Genomic DNA, 13,331 nt, shown 5'->3' with positions numbered 1-13,331 from the left:
TATCAAATCACTGTCAAGAGCACTACTGTCTGCACAGATAGGTGTTTTTATTAGAAAATTATTGGAAAAATTTCTTTTCTTCCCTGCAATAGTAGGTTGGTTCAGTATTAAATGTGAGACTTAAAAAAATAACAGAACAATTCTGTAAGGAAACCCCTACTTTAAGAAGATTTTAATACCCAATTTCATGACAAGGATAGTTACAATTATAGGCCCTGGCAGGTTGGTTCAGAGGTAGAGCGTCGGCCTGGCGTGCAGGAGTCCCGGGTTCAATCCCCGGTCAGGGCACATAGGAAAAGCACCCATCTGCTTCTCCACCCTTCCCTCACTCCTTCCTCTCTGTCTCTCTCTTTCCCTCCCGCAGCCAAGGCTCCATTGGAGCAGAGTTGGCCCGGATGCCGAGAACGGCTCCATGACCTATGGCTCTGGCTGCCAATGGAGCAACGCCCCAGAGGAGCAGAGCATTGCCCCTAGTGGGCATGCTGGGTGGATCCCGGTCGGGCGCATGCAGGAGTCTATCTGACTGCCTCCCCACTTCTAACTTCAGAAAAATACAAAAAAAAAAGAAAAAGAAAACTGTCTTTGACCCTGGCTGGTTGCTCAGTGGCCCGGTGTATAAACATCCCAGGTTCAAGTCCTGGTCAGGGCACACAGAAGAAGCAACTATCTGCCTCTCTCCCACTTTCCCTCCAACAGCCAGTGTCTCAACTGGTTCAAGCATCTTCCCGGGCACTGAGGATAGCTCAGATGGTCCAAGCCAAAGTCTATCTCCCCTGCTCTCATTTAAAAAAAAAGAAAGAAAGAAAAAGAAAAAATGAAAACTGTCTTTAGCAAATTACAAAGCTCAGAAAAGGATTCTTTTTTTTTTAAGACTTTATTCATTTTAGAGAGGAAAGAAGGAGGAGAGAGAGAGAGAGAGAGAGAGAAGAGGGGAGGAGCAGGAAGCATCAACTTCCTATGTGCCTTGACCAGGTAATCCCAGGGTTTTGAACCGGCGACCTCAGCATTCCAGGTTGACGCTTTATCCACTGCGCCATCACAGGTAAGGCATAAAAGGATTCTTGATACAGTATGGTTTACAAAGCAAATAGCTGAAACTGATCAACTCTTTGATCTGCATAACTCTCTAAATATTACAGTCTGCCCTCCCTACCCCTCTACATGCCTAAAACTAGTTACCTACTTAAGAGATCCAGCTGTCCCTATTACAAATCCAATAATATATTCATTTATATTTTCAGTTTTCTACCAACAGACTATCACATAAAGTAGACAGAAAAAATGAATCTAGGAAACCATATTACCCAATGATTGATTCCACAAGGAGCTATGAGCTAAAAGCTTCTACAGGGAAGGATGCCTTGTGCAGCAAAATAGTTCAGGTGCACAAACTGGACATCAGGAAACAATCTCACCCCTCAAGCCACAAAGAAAAATACAAAATAAAATACACCTAAAAAGGGAAACAAAAAGAACACTTACTTAGTAGTTATTATGTATGGTACTGCTAGGTAGGTATTTTAAATGTGCTGTTTTATTTGGCTGAACTGCATTGCTGACCCATGTGATAAGTAGCATGCCCATTTCTACAGATAAAAAAGGAAATCGCATTATCAACACTGTACCCAGGCACTGTTCAGTTTGTTTTTTTTTAATTATCTTTTTATTTATTTATTTACAGAGACAGAGAGTCAGAGAAAGGGATAGATAGGGACAGACAGTCAGAAACGAAGATGAGAAGCATCAATCATCAGTTTTTCGTTGCGATACCTTAGTTGTTCATTGATTGCTTTCTCATATGAGCCTTTACCACAGGCCTTCAGCAGACCAAGTAACCCTTGCTTGAGCCAGTGACCTTGGGTCCAAGCTGGTGAGCTTTGCTCAAACCAGATGAGCCCGCGCTCAAGCTGGCGACCTCGGGGACTCGAACCTGGGTCCTCTGCATCCCAGTCCGACGCTCTATCCACTGTGCCACTAACTGCCTGGTCAGGCCAGCATGAGTTATCTCAATTAACTTTCACATTACCATTCCAGGTTGGTATCTTTATTTTAAAGATGGAGAAAAGGTCTAGAAATGTTAAGGTCACACAGCCATGGTATCAATTTTTAAGCTAACTGGCTGGAGCTGTCACATCTATCCCTCCCAGGCTATGCTTATAAACCCCATTCAAGTCACATTCTTTGAAACCACAAGCTTTCATTTTAAGGACTCAAAAATTAAAGAATTGCCTGACCTGTGATAGCTCAGTGGACAGAGTGGTGACCTGGAAACACTAAGGTGGCCAGTTTGAAACGCCAGGTTTGCCCGGTCAAGGCACAAGAGAGAAGCAAGCAACTCCCAAGTGAATACTTCTCACTCTCCCTCATCCCTCTCTAAAATCAATAAATAAAATCTTTTTTAAAAAATTAAAGAATCAGCCTGACCTGTGGTGGCGCAGTGGATAAAGTGTCAACCTGGAAACGCTGAGGTTGCCGGTTCAAAACCCTGGGCTTGCCTGGTCAAGGCACATATGGGAGTTGATGCTTTCTGCTCCTCCCCCCTTCTCTCTCTCTCTCTCTCCCCTCTCTATAATGAATAAATAAAATCTTTAAAAATAAATAAATAAAGAATGTGTATTTAAAAAAAAAAAATTAAAGAATCAGCCTGACCAGGCGGTGGCGCAGTGGATAGAGCGTTGGATTGGGATGCAGAGGACCCAGGTTCAAGACCCTGGGGTCGCCAGCTTGAGCGCGGGCTCATCTGGTTTGAGCAAAGCTCACCAGCTTGGACCCAAGGTCATGGCTCGAGCAAGGGGTTACTCAGTCTGCTGAAGGCCCACGGCCAAGCCACATATGAGAAAGCAATCAATGAACAACTAAGGTGTCACAACGAAAAACTGATGATTGATGCTTCTTATCTCTCTCCATTCCCGTCTGTCTGTCCCTATCTATCCCTCTCTCTGTCTCCGATTAAAAAAAAAAAAAAAAATTAAAGAATCAAGTCTTGCCTAACCAGGCGGTGGCGCAGTGGACAGAGCGTCAGACTGGGATGCCGAGGACCCAGGTTCAAGACCCTGAGGTTGCCAGCTTGAGCGTGGGCTCATCTGGTTTGAGCAAAAGCTCACCAGCTTGGACCCAAGGTCGCTGGCTCGAGCAAGGGGTTACTCGGTCTGCTGAAGGTCCACGGTCAAGGCACATATGAGAAAGCAATCAATGAACAACTAAAGTGTCGCAATGCGCAACGAAAAACTAATGATTGATGCTTCTCATCTCTCCGGTTCCTGCCTGTCTGTCCCTGTCTATCCCTCTTTCTGACTCTGTCTCTGTGTAAAAAAAAAAAAAAAAAAAGAATCAAGTCTTAATTATGGGAAAAACTACTACTCCAGGTTTTCTCCAAAAATTTGTTTCTATTTTACTTGCCTTCTGGCCATTTTTGTGAGCCATGGTACCTCTAGAAAGAAGTGTGCAGGTAAACACAGGATTATATCACTATCAATCAATTGTAGAATTTTTGAGAAGCTCTACTTGGAAAGGCTACATAGAGGAGTTATATATTGATAAATTTGGGGAGGGTGAGACAGGAAGAAAGATAAAAAGCATCAATTCTTTGTTGCAATGCCTTAGTTGTTCACTGATTGCTTTCTCATATGTGCTGGGGGGGGGGGGGGCTCCAGCCAAGTTGGTGACCCCTTGCTCAAGCCAGTAACCTTGGGCTTGAGCCAACAACCATGGGGTCATGTCTATGATCCAACACTCAAACCGGTGACCCCACCCTAAGCCGGATGAGCCCATCCTCAAGTAGGTGACCCAAGGTTTCAAACCTGGGTCTTCTGAGTCCCAGGCCAATGCTCTATCCACTGCGCCACCACCTGTTCAGGCTAGAGGAGTTAACTCTTGATTCTAATTATATTTCTGAAATACTTGAACTTCCATAATACATTAATTTATAAATATTACCAAAAATAACCAAGACTCAAAGAATAGTTTTGAACAAAAGAATGGTTCATGTTGTTTGGGGGAAAAGTATATATATCCTCCCTAACAATAAAATAAAGTCTCGCCCTGGCTGGTTGGCTCAGTGGTAGAGCGTCGCCTGGCGTGCAGGAGTCCCAGGTTCGATTCCCGGCCAGGGCACACAGGAGAAGCGCCCATCTGCTTCTCCACCTCTCCCCCTCTCCTTCCTCTCTGTCTCTCTCTTTCCCTCCCACAGCCGAAGCTCCACTGGAGCAAAGTTGGCCCGGGCGCTGAGGATGGCTCTGTGGCCACTGCCTCAGGCACTAGAATGGCTCTGGTTGCAAGCGACGCCCCAGATGGGCAGAGCGTCGCCCCCTGTGGGCGTGCCGGGTGGATCCCGGTCGGGCGCATGCGGGAGTCTGTCTGACTGCCTCCCCGTTTCCAACTTAAGACAAATACAAAAAATAAAAAATAAATAAAAATAAAGTCTCATGTGTTAAGTATGTGAGAGTCGTAATACATCTTGAGACATTAGGGTTGACTGAATAAAACTTCCAGTTGATCCCATGTCCCAAGGATTAATATTAAGCTCCCTTTATTACTGGAAAGGAGAAAAACAAATGGGAGGCAAGGTCCAAAAAGCAAAGAGAGAAAAAGTAGACAATCAAGCAGATAAAAATCAGTATGAAACTCCAAAAAAATAAGTTGAAATTCATCTTAATAAGAAAGACTTTCATGCATGAGAACACTGAGTAGCTTTGTTCCTAGTGAAACGAACTGGAAGACCCATGACAACCTCCAATGTGTCTTGCTCTGCAAGTATTAGTAATCAAACTAGGTCATTAAATGTCAGATTTTTAAACTCATTTGTGCACCATACAAAATACCTGGAGATCAGTCCCCTCTCTGATAAAAACCCACTGTGAACTTGCCTATTCTTGTTCTCTTCATGTGACACATTCTCTGTACACAACCCGTATTTTGAATACACTGCACAGAGACTGGATATTACTATTAAATTAGAAATGGTGCCATTAACTGATTTGGTTGTTATGTACTTTCATACACACTAATATGTCCGAATTTTCAAGCAATCTGAGCTTGTTAGTGGACATACATGAAGAACATGAATTCTAATCAATTCATCAGCATTTATAGAGCAACAAAAGAAGGAGAGCTATCAAGAGACATCCCTATCGCTGGCCAGGTAGCTCAGTTAGAGCATCACCCTGACATTCCAAGGTTGTGGGTTCGATCCGCAGTCAGGGCACACATAAGAATCAACTAGCCTGACCAGGCGGTGGCGCAGTGGACAGAATGCTGGACTGGGAAGCAGAGGACCTAGATTTGAAACCCTGAGGTCACTGGCTTGAGCACGGGCTCATTCAGCTTGAGTGCGGGCTCACCAGCTTGAGCACGGAGTCACTAGCTTGAGCATGGGATTACAAACATGATCCCATGATTGCTTGCTTAAGCCCAAAGGTCGCTGGCTTGAGCAAAGGGTCACTCACTCTGCTGTAGACCCCCCACTTCCCGTCAAGGCACATATAAGAAAGCAATCAATGAACAACTAAGGTGCTGCAACAAAGAATTGATGCTTCTCATCTCTCTCTTCCTATCTGCCTTCCCTCTCTGTCTCTCACACACAAAAAAGAATCAACCAATAAATGTATACATAAGTGCAACAACAAATCTACAAGATAAGTGCAACAACCAATGTTTCTCTCTTCCCTCCCCCTTCATCTATCTCTCAAAAAAAATAAAAATCAATTATTTTTTATAAAAAGACATCCCTGACCTCAAGATGCAGAGAAAGTCAGCCTCAAAAAGAAATAAACTCCTGCCTGACCAGGCAGTGGTGTAGGACAGAGCATCGAACTGGGATGTGGAGGACCCAGGTTCAAGACCCCGAGGTCACCAGCTTGAGCGCGAGCTCATCTGGTTTAAGCAAAAGCTCACCAGCTTGAGCCCAAGGTCTCTGGCTCGAGCAAGGGGTTACTCGGTCTGCTGAAGGCTCACGGTCAAGGCACATATGAGAAAGCAATCAATGAACAACTAAGGAACCGCAACGAAGAGTTGATGTTTCTCACCTCTCCTTTCCTTGTCTGTCTGTCCCTCTCTCTGTCTCTCCCACAAGAAAAAAATAAAATAAAAAATAAACTCCTGATCCATACATGCTACAACATGGATAAACCTCAAAACAAAGAGAATACTTAACTGTCAAAAAACAAACAAAACAAAGGATAAACTTTAAAACTTTGTGCTAAGTGAAATAAACCAGACACAAAAGGACAAAAATATTGTAGGATTCTAGTTACACTAAATACCTAGAAGAGATCAAGTCACACAGACAAAAGAAAGTAGACCAGAGGTTACTGGGAAGGGGTAGAGGGGATGGGGGAAGGGAGAACAAGACATTATTATTTAATGATTACAAAGTTCCCGTTTTGAGTAAAAAACATGTGGAAAAGACAGTTGTGCTGACTGCACAGTACTCTGAATGTACTCTTTAAAATTATTAAAATGACTAAAATCTAAAATTATAAAATTCCTAGAAGAAAACGTAGGGGAAAGCTTCAAGGTTTTGAACCTGGCCATGATTTTTCAGATAGAAGAACAAAAACCACCTGACCTGTGGTAGCGCAGTGGGTCAAGTGTGAGGTTGCCAGTTTAAAACCCTGGCCTTGCCTGGTCAAGGCACATTATGGGAGTTGATGCTTCCTACTCCTCCTTCTCTCTCTTTCCAAAGTGAATAAATTAGAAAAACAAAAAAAGAACAAAAGTATAATTGTGGCCGGGTAGCACGTTGGTTAGTGTTCTCCCAAAACACCAAGGTTGCAGGTTTAATCCGCGGTTGAGGCACATAAGGACTGGAAGTGACCAGGAAATGTGCAACTGAGGCACAGCTAAGTGGAACAAAAGATGACTGCTTCTCTCGCTCCCTCTCTCCCCATCCCTTCCCCCTTCCTGTCACTCTAAAAAAAATCAATCAAAAAAAATCAACCAATAAGCACATAAATAAGTGGAACAAATTGATGTTTCTTCCTCTCTCTAAAAATCAGTAACTTTAAATAAAATTTTTTCTTAAAAAAATAAAAAACTCAGGCAACAAGATCAAACTCTAAAAAAAAAATTAAGTTTTTTTTAAACTTATTTTTATTATTATTATTGATTTTAGACAGAGGAAGAGAAAGAGAGACATAGAAACCTCAAACTGTTTCTCTATATTCCCTCACCAGGGGTCAAACTCGCAACCTTTACATATTGGGATAACGCACTAACCAACCGAAGGATCCCAGCAGAGCTATGAAGTACAAGTTTTTTTGTTTGTTTTAAGGTGAGAGGTGGGGAGGCAGCGAGGCAGACTCCCACATGAGCCCAAACCTTCCACCCAGCAAGCAACCTGTCAAGTTATTTTTAGCATCTAAGGCTGATGCACTGACCAACCTAACCTCAGCCCAGGGCCAACGCTCAAACCAATCTAGCCACTGGCTGTGGGAAGGAAAGAGGGACAGAAGAGGGAGGGAGAAGCAGATGGTCGCTTCTCCTGTGTGCCCTGACCGGGAATCAAACCCTGGAAGTCCATAGCCAGCCAACGTTCTATCCACTGAGCCACTGGCCAGGGCCAAAAATAAATTTTTTTTTAATTTTTATTTATTCATTTTAGAGAGGAGAAAGAGAGAGAGACACAGAGAGCCAGGGGGGAGGAGCTGGAAGCATCAACTCCCATATGTGCCTTGACCAGGCAAGCCCAGGGTTTCGAACCGGCGACCTCAGCATTTCCAGGTCGACATTTTATCCACTGCGCCACCACAGGTCAGGCCCAAAAAATAAATGTTTTTAAAGGACACAGTTGTGCAGGAGTCCGGGTTCGATTCCCGGCCAGGGCACACAGGAGAAGCGTCCATCTGCTTCTCCACCCCTCCCCCTCCCCTTCCTCTCTGTCTCTCTCTTCCCCTCCCGCAGTCAAGGCTCCATTGGAGCAAAGTTGGCCCGGGCACCGAGGATGGCTCTGTGGCTTCTGCCTCAGGTGCTAGAGTAGTTCTGGTTGCAACAGAGCATCGCCCCCTGGAGGGCGTGCCGGGTGGATCCCAGTCGGGCACATGCGGGAGTCTGACTGCCTCCCCGTTTGCAACTTCAGAAAAATACAAAAAAAAAAAAAGGGACACGACTGACCAGGTAAAAAGGCAACCTACAGAATGGGAGAAAATATGTGCAAATCATATGTTTATTCGAGATTAATACTCAGAATATGTAGAAAACTACAAGTCAACAAAATAAAAGTCAAACAACCTGATTTAAAAACGCACAAAGGCCTGACCTGTGGTGGCACAGTGGATAAAGCTTCAACCTGGAACCCTGAGGTCACCAGTTCAAAATCCTGGGCTTGCCTGGTCAAGTCACATATGGGAGCTGATGTTTCATGCTCCTCCACCCCTTCTCTCTCTCTCCTCTCTCTAAAAATAAATAAATAACATTAAAGGGGGAGGAGGGGCAAAGGCCTAGCCTGTGGTGGTACAGTGAATACAACATCGACCTGGAACCCTGAGGCCACCAGTTCAAAACCCTGGGCTTGCCTGATCGGGGCACATACAACAAGCAAGCAATGAACAACTAAAGTGAAGCAACTATGAGTTGATACTTCTCATTCCCCACCACATCTGTAAAGTCAATAAATAAGCCAAGTCCAGCCTGACCAGGCGGTGGCGCAGTGGCTAGAGTATCAGACTGGGATGCAGAGGACACGGGTTCGAAACCCCGAGGTCGCCAGCTTGAGTGTGGGCTCATCTGGTTTGAGGAAAAGCCTACCAGCTTGAACCCAAGGTTGCTGGCTCCAGCAAGGGGTTACTCGGTCTGCTGAAGGCCCGCGGTCAAGGCACATATGAGAAAGCAATCAATGAACAACTAAGGTGTTGCAACACTCAATGAAAAACTAATGATTGATGCTTCTCATCTCTCTCCATTCCTGTCTGTCTGTCCCTGTCTTTCCCTCTCTCTGACTCACTCTCTGTCTCTATAAAAAATAAATAAATAAATAATAAAAATTAAAAAAAAAAATAAATAAGCCAAGTCCAATTCCCCATCAGGGCACACAGAAGTAACCATCTGTTTCTCTGCCCCTACACTTCTTCCTTTCTCTCTCTTCCCCTCCCACAGCCACAGTTCAAATGGTTCAAGCAAGTTGGCCCCAGGTGCTGAGGAAGCACCATGGCCTCGCCTCATACACTAAAATAGTTTGGTTGCCGAGCAACAGAGCAGCAGTCCCAGATGAGCAGAGCACCGCCTGGTAGGGGGCTTGCCAGGGGGATCCCAGTCAGGGCGAATGCCAGAATCTATCTCTCTGCCTCACCACCTTTCATTTAATAATAATAATAACAACAACAACAATAGCCTGACCAGGTGGTGGCACAGTGGACAGAGTGTCGGACTAGGATGTGGAGCAGGGGTCCCCAAACTTTTTACACAGGGGGCCAGTTCACTGTCCCTCAGACCGTTGGAGGGCCGGACTATAAAAAAAAACTATGAACAAATCCCTATGCACACTGCACATACCTTATATTAAAGTAAAAAAACAAAATGGGAACAAATACAATATTTAAAATAAAGAAGTAAATTTAAATCAACAAACTAACCAGTATTTCAATGGGAACTATGCTCCTCTCACTGACCACCAATGACAGAGGTGCCCCTTCCGAAAGTGCGGCAGGGGCCGGATAAATGGCCTCAGGGGGCCACATGCGGCCTGCGGGCTGTAGTTTAGGGACCCCTGATGTGGAGCACCCAGGTTCTAGACCCCAAGGTCACCAGCTTGAGTGCGGGCTCATCTGGCTTGAGCAAGGGGTCACTCAGTCTGCTGTAGCCCCCCCACCCCACCCCCATCAAGGCACATATGAGAAATCAATCAATGAACAACCAAAGAACCGCAGCAAGGAATTGATTTTCTCATCTCCCTCCCTTCCTGTCTGTCTGTCCCTATCTGTCTCTCTTTCTGGCTCTCTCTGTCTCTGCCACAAAAAAATAGTAATAATAAAAATTGGTGAGTACATGGCAATATTGGATCCCTCGCACTGTTAGTGGGATTGTTAACTTTCAGATATGCAAGATAAAAATTCTTTGGATGTTTCCCAACAATGTAAAAATATACTTAATGCCAAAGAACTACACACTCAAAAATAGTTAAGATGGTAGTTTATATTATATGACTCTTTTACCACATAAACAATGCAAATACAAAAATTGGTTTAAATGGCAAATTTTGTTGTATTTCAATTAAAAATAATTTAATATATCAAAACCCACTGAATTATATGTTATGTGAATTATATCTCAATAAAGCTGTTAAAAAAATAAAAAGGCAGAGGAAACAGCAATTTGTTGGGAGTACCCAAAGCCTTGAGCAGAGATGAGCCCAATGCTTCTATTTCATACAAATTCACCTTGGCGTCCAGGTGATAGCTCTTTCCCTTCCCTTACCCAAGGCACCACCACTGCCCTCCAACCTTACACTTCTTTATTCGGTCCAGCCTCACAGCTAAGTTCAAGAGGCTGCAGTGGCAGTCACAGGAAGGGACATGGAATTCAGGACTCACACTCCACATTTCACAGCAGAGCCCAAATCTTTATTAAATATATACATACCACACAGTAGACACACACTAAATATTAAGTCTGTGCCCTTCCTCTCTTCCTCTTCCAATTCAGCATGTTTAAAAGAGCAACTTGTTTGCTCCTGTGCTATGATATCCACTGACCTACCTCCCACATGCTGAAGCTGTTCAATACAGAACACCATTTAAAATGTGGTTGTTAAACCACGCCTATCACTTATTATTAAATCTTAAAAACACATCACTGTTACACTCTTGGTAAAATAAGAAACATTTCTACAGCATATTAAAAGGATAAGATAAAGACCAAATATTAATAATTACCTCTGAGTGGTGGGACTAAGGGTGAGTATCTTCCTTTTTGGCTTACCTGTATTTTTTACAATGTATCTGTAACTTCTGTAATAATAAAGATAAATAAATATTTTATAAAGATAAACAAATCATCTAACTCAGAACGGTATTCTGCCTTTATACCACAGGCACATGCTACAGCACTGAAGCTGGATTAGCACCATGTGTGAGGTAGACACTGTTTCTTCCATTTTGCAGATGAGATTAAACTGAGGCTCACGAACTATGACTTGGTCAAGGTTGTATAGCAGTAACTGACAGAGCAAGGATTACAAACCACGCCTTCTAACGTGGAGCTCAGAACCCTTTCCATTCCATCACTTCTTAGAGGGCAATTTGCATGACATTATTTTTTAAAAATCTATGATGAGACTGTTTTAAGAGCACTTGCTCTGTAACCTTGGACAAAGTCACTTAACCTCTGGGGGCCTTGGCTTCCTTGTCTGAAAAGCAAAGGGGTTGGAAAAGATATTCTATCCCTAAAAGCCCCACCTGCTAATGGATTTGAAGTCCAGACTCAAGAGATAGTATCTAGAAGAAAACCCTAAGGGCAAGAATGAATGGTAGGAGAGAAGTTGAGGCCTATGCTCTGAGCCGAGAGTCATTCTTAATGGAAACAGGTGGCTACAGTCAAGAGGAAAGCACCACTGGGGGAACCATAAACTTCCTGGTTAAAGCAACAGCAGAGAGCTCCAAAGTCAATCTTGCTAACTCATGATCACAAACCACATACTGTCAACTTAGAATACAAAAACCGGCATGGAGGGTGCAGGGTGGCTGTAGCCATAGTTTATGCACACTACTGTAACTTTATAATTTTCCACCTGGGCTCCTTAAATGTTGAAACAGAAAGAGCCCTGGGTGATTCGAAGTGGAGACACCTTTCTTCCTCATCAAGAATTTCAGGAGACTGAAACTTGCATAGCACTCCGGGAGATGCCACACTTATCAAGAACCGACCCATACAACACTTGTGGAAAAGGTGAAAGAATGCGAAAAAAGCCTCCCGTTCACAGAGATTCAGAGACAATGAAAAGCCTTCCTGTAAAGGAGTCACTGGGCATCTGTAACCCCTTAGAGACCAGACGTTACAGCACTCCACGCTACTTAAAACTGTTATCCAGCCTCTAAACTCGAGGGTTCTCTGCTGGCGAGAAAAAGATTCCATTTTGCTAAAATGTTACCACCTTCTCCTCAACTATGAAAATGAGCCTAAAACAACGAGAAGCTCCTTAAAGCTGGTACAATAGTCTTAGATAACTAAAGCAACATCCAGACCCAGGGACCACAACTAAGACACCAGTGGCTTTACACTCAAAGCCGGCTGCCCAGCAGAGAGCTCTGCGCGATGCTCTCCGCGCTCCGGTGCGCGACTCCAGCCCCGCTTCTAGGCCAAGACTGGGTGAACACCTGATGTGGGGGGAGGGCGGACCAAGGCCCGAGCGGATCTGGGGCGAGGGACCCGGGCTCTCGAGGGTCCGGAGGACAAGCGCTGACCTCCAGACGCAGGGGTCCTGGGGCTCCTCCCCGGGGTGAGCACCTAGAACAAGTGGGGACACAGGAGCAGGGAAGGGGTGTCCCGGGCAGGCAGCCTGGGTCTGGCACGGCGGCCGGAAAAAAGAGGACGGAGCTACCCCTGGGCAGGGAACGAAGGCTTCTGGGTCCGGAGAGTGAAGGCAAAGGGCGCGGGGAGAGGGAGCGAGGCCACGAGGAGGGCGGGTCTCCCCGGGCGCGGGGGCACGCGCCCGGCAAGCGCGGCGGGACCCGGGCAGCAGAGGACCCGGACGCGCGGGAGATCACGGACCTGCCCCCGGGGCGCGGGGAACGAAGAGCGACCGCGCCCGGAGGGCCTTGTGCCCCGCGGCCGCCGGGACCGGACCCGCCCCGTGGCGCCTCCCTCCTACCTCTTTTCCCTCCCTCGCCGGCTCCCTCCCACCAGCGGCCCGTTATCCCGCGGCCGCCGCACTCACCAGCGGCTGCACCTGAGCCCGCCGCTGCCTCAGCTGCTGCCTGCGCCTTGTTAGCCGCCGCCGCCGCCTCAGTGCTGAGGCCGAGTCCCGTGGGAGCCTCCGCGTCCCGCCGCCGCTGCCGCTGCCGCCAGAGCAGAACACCCCAAAATGGCGGCACTTCCGGCACCTACCACCGGCGGGGAGGGCGGCGGAGGAGGGGGAGGGCGGCCAGGGGAACGTACCACCGCGGTGCCGCCCGCAGCGCAGATCCGAGCGGAGCGCGGCGCGGCGCAGGGGCGGGCCGAGCGCCCGGCGCTGCAGCGCCCCCGCGGGCTGGGGAGTGGAGAAGCAACCGCGCCGAAACCCCCAGGCCGCGTGGGGTACCCTCAGCCTTGGGAGCTGCTGGGGCGCATCTCTTTGTCTCCGAGCTCGCCCGGAGGAAAGGGTGGGAAGACCCTGCCCTGGGAATCTGGAATCCTCGGCTCTG

General features: G+C 46.3%; 1 protein-coding gene across 6 annotated transcripts in view; it reads right to left on the bottom strand.

Moving 5' to 3' along the window:
* The window catches only part of CELF1 (CUGBP Elav-like family member 1), an 86,313-nt gene extending 73,309 nt beyond the window's left edge, over nucleotides 1–13,004 (bottom strand). For 3 of the 6 annotated variants that reach the window (XM_066361567.1, XM_066361565.1, XM_066361568.1), the window contains exon 1: nucleotides 12,866–12,955. The gene's annotated coding sequence lies outside the window, so the exon portion shown is untranslated. Of the gene's footprint in view, nucleotides 1–12,865 lie in introns of all 6 variants that reach the window. The other 3 variants (XM_066361569.1, XM_066361566.1, XM_066361570.1) reach the window with 3 other exon arrangements.
* Nucleotides 13,005–13,331: the final 327 nt, after the last annotated feature.

Source organism: Saccopteryx leptura, chromosome 1 (genome assembly GCF_036850995.1).
Source record: "Saccopteryx leptura isolate mSacLep1 chromosome 1, mSacLep1_pri_phased_curated, whole genome shotgun sequence".
Taxonomy (NCBI): Eukaryota; Metazoa; Chordata; class Mammalia; order Chiroptera; family Emballonuridae; genus Saccopteryx; species Saccopteryx leptura.
The sequence above is the reverse complement of the archived record's forward strand: the minus strand, read 5'-3'. Positions and strand labels throughout refer to the sequence as shown.